This window comes from Eumetopias jubatus, unplaced genomic scaffold, assembly GCF_037043125.1.
Source record: "Eumetopias jubatus isolate StellerSeaLion01/CBP00866 unplaced genomic scaffold, mEumJub1_p1.0 scaffold_10, whole genome shotgun sequence".
Taxonomy (NCBI): Eukaryota; Metazoa; Chordata; class Mammalia; order Carnivora; family Otariidae; genus Eumetopias; species Eumetopias jubatus.
This window is the reverse complement of record NW_028274816.1, coordinates 54,034,984-54,040,983: the sequence shown is the minus strand read 5'-3', so window position 1 is coordinate 54,040,983 and position 6,000 is coordinate 54,034,984.

The window sequence follows — 6,000 nt, the reverse complement described above, 5'->3', positions numbered from 1 at the left end:
CCTCAGACTACACGGCGCCCCGGAACTACACTTCCCAGAAGTCCAGAGGGGGAACAAGCGCCTCAACCGCCCCTTGTTTCCGGACAGAGTTGAGGACTACATTACCCATAACTCCCAAGGGAAGGAAGAACTATATCCGCCCCCTTAAGCCACCCTTCCCCCCAACAAATCTCCCCATTGGTAATTCGAGGACTGCAATTTCCAGAATCCGGGAAGCCTTTTGCGGACATAAAGCAGTTAGTTGTCTGATGCCAGTGAAGTCGAGTTTTTTTCCCATTGACAAATAAAACGTACCTAGCAAATAGCTTTTTTTTAATTAATATTTTATTTATTTGACAGAGAGAGACAGCGAGAGCAGGAACACAAGCAGGGGGAGTGGGAGAGGGAGAAGCAGGCTTCCCATGGAGCAGGGAGCCCGATGCGGGGCTCGATCCCAGGACCCTGGGATCATGACCTGAGCCGAAGGCAGACGCTTAACGACTGAGCCACCCAGGCGCCCCATACTTAACAAATTTATCTTAACAGTCAGAGGCTTAAAAGAAAGTTTGTAATAGAAGCAGGTCATGTGATACTTTACTAATGAAATTGTACCCACTACTACTAGCCGAAGGCATAAAATGATAGCCTTTATTTTGCAGTTTCAGACACTTTTTAGATATAAAAAAGAATGAGAGCCCAAAAAATTGCAATGGAGGCAGACTATATTGTAGATGTCAACTTTTGAGAGTAACACAAATAATTCAAAACTTGGCTTTTGAGGCCAACTAGACATACTCAGAGTAAAAAGACAAGCTTCAGCATACTTGTATGATCAATTTCCCAACCGGGGTGTTTGTCATCATTCCTCAGAGAGACTTCTGAATTTGACGGATGGACACATTATTTTTAATTAGATTTTTATGAAATGGTCACTATTATTTGCTCAAATATATGACAGCACTGATGTTTCAAAGAAATAAAGATGGGGAGCAGAGAGGAATACCTAAAAATATCCATATATCCACTACAATATATGCTCCCATTTCTTATTTACTGAACGTGTTAGGCAGGAAGCTAGGAATGAGCAACAAGAGGATGGACCTTAGACACCCTGATGGAGAGCCCCAAACAAGAACCGCCCAGGGACCACCCTAATTCCGTCCTGTAGCAGTCATTGTGCAGTTACAACATCCTGGCAGAGGAAGAGTTAAGTTTGTTGTGCTCGTTGCTCTTGTGCAGAAAGCAGCCTCTTGTCCTTATTGGACCTGTCTCCAGAAGAGAAATAATGTTGCAGTTTCCTACCCTGTGCAGGCATTTCCAATATATTTTGGAAAAGGGCATGTGTAATTGGCTAATTTTTATATAATCCAGGCCTGTCACTCAAATGTTGTGACCCTAGGACCAGCCCCAAAGAAAAAATTGATACAAGCCCACCCCTGGGAGTTTGTCCGGGGTGGGGGGGAGTGCATTGTCTCTATAGATTGGCCTGCTCCTCCCTTGGAGTGTACTTTAATACTACTTTGCTCTACTTTCCTTTCCTTTCGCTGTCCTGTAATTCTTAACTGTGGCAGCGAAAAGAACTGAGGCTTCCTTCCTTTTTCATCTAACTCTCAATAATAAACATGTATTTCTTCTGTTACACACAACTACCTCTCATGAAGTACTTTGTGTGCTAGGGACTATCCCAAACACTTTAGACTCTAGGATTCTCTTGTCACAACTTTTTTTTTTAGGTAAATACTATTACTTTTTTTCATTTTACAGCTTAGGAGCCAGAGGCAGAGGAAGGTTAAGTAATTTGCCCCTGTTACTAAATTAGCAAGTGCTAAAGGCAGGTTTCAAAACTTGGCATTGGACAACCAGTGTATAATCAACATGAACAGATACTTCATTTCAATCTTTTTTTTTCCCTCCCTGACACCAGAGAGATATAGCATAACATGGAAATTCAGTTATTTTCACCTGCATTTCTATCCAGTGCCCTCAAGAGAAGTTCCAAATGCTTTAGCAAGTCACACAAACAGGAACCTTCCATGTTTTTTTCTTCAAATCCACTTTCGGACCAAATTCATAATTACTCCTATCCAAATTTCAATGTTTCTATACCTCCTGACTTCCTTATATAACAACCATTCTCCTAGTTGCCAAGAATGAAAACCCTGAAGTTAACATTTACTCTCCTTTGCTCTCCATATACAATCAACATGTTAACGGATTTTGAACTCTACTGACTCTATGACTGGAACTTGGTTTTGGTTTAAAATACATCAGCTCTGGGGCATCTGGGTGGCTCAGTCGGTTAAGCATCCGACTCTTGATCTCAGTTCAGGTCTTGATCTCAGGGTCGTGAGTTCAAACCCTGCACTGGGCTCCATGCTAGGCATGGAGCCTACTTAAAAGAAATATGTCAGCTCCTCCTTCCCCCAATCCTCCAAGAAAAGTATTTTGTGTGAGAAGGGGAACGGATGAAATAGGACAGGAAAAACGTTGACAAGGGTTGCAGATTATTGATGTGGGGTGCATTACACTATTTTCTCTGTTTGTGTACATTTGGGCTTTTCCATAATAAATATTTAAGGAAGAAATACCATTTGTAGTACAGCATCAATGCATAAATGCATTACAAATGTTAACAGAGGTTATGTCTAAATCCTGAGGTCATGGGTGATTCCTATTCTTTCTTTTTTATATTTTTGTAGTCTTAATCTCTCTATAATGGGCATGCATTTTTCTATAATGAGAATATAAAGTATAAAGCCCCAAACCATCTTCCAAACCTGATAGAAAAAGACTTCCTCAAACCATATACAGAACTATTTCCTATGTTATTTTTTTAAGGGTACAACATTGAGATTAAACCATAGACTTGAGGCTCTAGCACCTTGGGTTCAAATGGCAGTTCTGTCTCTTACCAGCTGTAAGTTCTGGGCAAACAAGGGAAGTTCACCAAGAGTAAGTAAAAAGAAAAAAAAAGAATTTTCCTTGTCCAAAGATGCATTCTCCCTGCCCTTTTTCTTAGAGCATTTCCATAGGAAACCCAGTGCTTTTTGGATCTTTTCTCTGACCTTTAGACACACGTGTAAATCTTGTTAGAGGCTAAATAAGCTTCTTACCAAGTTTAAAATCCAGAGGTGTTTTTCAAAGGTGTGGGTTTTAAATTTAAAAATTAAAAATTAAAAAATAAAGGTCGGGGCTTTGTACCCTTTAAATGTAAACGTCTGAGAAAATAATCCAGTGTCCCTATCACTGTGGGAGTTGAACCAAGCTGCTTTTCTCTGAACTATAGATCTGTTAACAGGGGAGATAAGATACATTTCATTACTCCCTCGGAATTAACTAAGACGATTCCCAAGTAAATTTAGCATAAATTTATCAAAGAATTTGCAGCAAATGGTGCAGTCAAGTCCTCTTACAGGAAGACAAGATATTGTTAATCTTGAGAATGCATGTATCTAGTGGTTGGACTGCATGTATCCAGTTTTTAAAAATATAATGGTATAAAAAGCCTGTAACTGCTTGAAACTTCATTCTTTGTAATCTCTTCCCCCAAATTACCTACTATACTGTGCTCTGAATGTGAGTATTCAGTAATAAGATGGCTTACTTTTCTACATTATGTAGAGAGAACTTTCCGTGTTAGTAGGATGTTTTATTTCCAACTACCTGTGCTTAAAAAAAAATAGCATTATCTATCTCATAAGGCTGTTGTGGTCATTTCATTAATTAATTCATGTAAAATGATAAGGAACCACTACCAATGACACTACTTGAAAGATGAGAATAACGAGACCAAGAGAGAGTAAGTAAATCGCATAACGTTGTTCTGCTAGGAAGAGCTGACTGGTAGATGAGGAAAGCCGGCTGGAGGGCTAGGAGACCTTCAGACACGACACCCGGACCGTCCCAACCCCTAGCGGCACCAGGTGCTCCATGCGGGACGCTTAGCGGAGGGGAACGCAAATCTCTCCCAACTCCACCCTCCTCTGCCGGCCGCGGCTTCTCTTACTTTTCCCGGGAACAGGGGCCCCGCTGGCTCCCCGCCCAGCCTTGGGCAGTTCCAGGCTTGGAAGGGTCCCTGGGATGGAAGACACATCTACTTGACAGGAAGGTGAGCAGCAATGTAGCCCTCCTGCAGCGAGTCTCCTTCCTACTGGAGGGAGCTCCTGGACCACTTCCCACAATTCCCGCGCCCCGCCGTCCAGAAGCGGAAGTGCTGCTGGCTACAAGGACCCCAGACTACACCTCCCAGAATGCCCGAGATGAATGACGCTCGAGCTCCGCCCCCGGAAGCGAAAATACTTCCGGGTACCCTGAGCATCTGTGTATTAACTCCTAGAGTGCCAGAGTGAATCTTGGTGAAATTCTGTCATTTTAGGCTGTGAGTTTCTCCCTTGGTGGCTCCTACCGATTCTGTTATTGAAAACTGAACAGCACTTTAGCCACTCGGGGGGTAGGGGCTCACGAGGGTCGGGGTAGGGTGGTGAGTAATCCCAAAGAACTGCCCTATAGGAGTAAAAATAGAACGGAAATGGATTGTCTTTGGTAGAGAGTGAAGACAAACTCCAAATCACCTCACTATTTGAAATTGGATTAGAGCGAAACTTTTTTGTTACACTCTTCAAGCACCTAGCAAAAACAAATGAAAATCTCTTCTAGAGAGAGGGAACATCATCCTAGGCTTCAAATTATTTCTATAATTTTACAATGTATTAATACTGAACAAATTAGTCCTTGAAGATAAAAGCATTATGTGGTATACAAAGAAACACTTCATAAGCTTCAAATTATCAAGAATAACAGCCTCAACGTAATATAAAGCAAACTTTAAAAAGCGAAATTAAGAGGCACCTGGGTGGCTCAGTTATACTGACTCCTGATTTTGGCTCAGGACATGATCCTGTGGGATCCAGCCCCATGCAGGACTCTCCACTCGGTGTGGAGCCTGCTTGAGATTCTCTCTTACCTGCTCCCTCTGCCCCACCCCCCCAAAAAAAAACCAAAATTGACAGAATTACAAGGAGGAAAACATTCGCAATCAGAGTGGGAGCTTTTAATACCTAGGAGGAACTGTAGAGTCTTAAGAGCATTTACTAAAAGAAGAAAAGCTGAAAATAAAAATGGAAACATCCATCTCAGGAATTTAATAAACAGAAAACAAAAACTACAGTAAGTAGATGGAAGGAAATGATGAAAATAAGAAATTTATGAAATGAAAAACAAAATAGACTGAATTTTTTTAAAAGGCCAGAAAACCAGTCTATGAATAAAACAGTAAGATTGATGAAGTTCAGTAAGAGTGACCCAACGAAAAAAAAGACAAAAAGGACACATTACCAATTTCAGGGATAAAAATGGCAATATCAGTAAAGATATTAAGAAAAGATTAGGGGAAACATTACAGTGATAAATTTGAAAATAAATGTGAAATGGTTATAAACTCCTAGGAAAATCCACCTTAAAACTAAAATAAACTTACACAACAATTACATGTAATACTTAGTGATAAAATGTTGAAAATTTTATCTCTGAGGACAGGAATCAGAAGAGAATGCTGAATAGCACCCTTTTAATGAAATTGTACTGGGCCTGGTATCCAGCAAACTGGTCATGCTTATTTATCAATTCCAATAACTTAGTTGTAAGTTATTTTAGATTTCCTAAATACATAATCATGTCATTGGTAAATAATAAGTTTTGTTTCTTCTTTTTCAATCTTTATATCTTTTATCTCTTTTTCTTTCTTTTGTGCATTGACAAAAACTCTTGTTCCTTTTAACCCATTCACACTTTTCAAAAAGATTCTTGCTGAAATATTTTAAAGCATATTTTAGAAATTTTTTTCAGTACAACTGAATCCTGGACAAATGTGATAAAATATGATAAAATAATTTTGCATTTATTCCTTTATTTTCCTCATGAAACACTTTCATTCACTCGTCTATCCCATAGGATATTATTTCATTTGATGTACAATTGACTTTTGAACAACACAGGTTTGAACCATGCAGGTTCTCTTATACA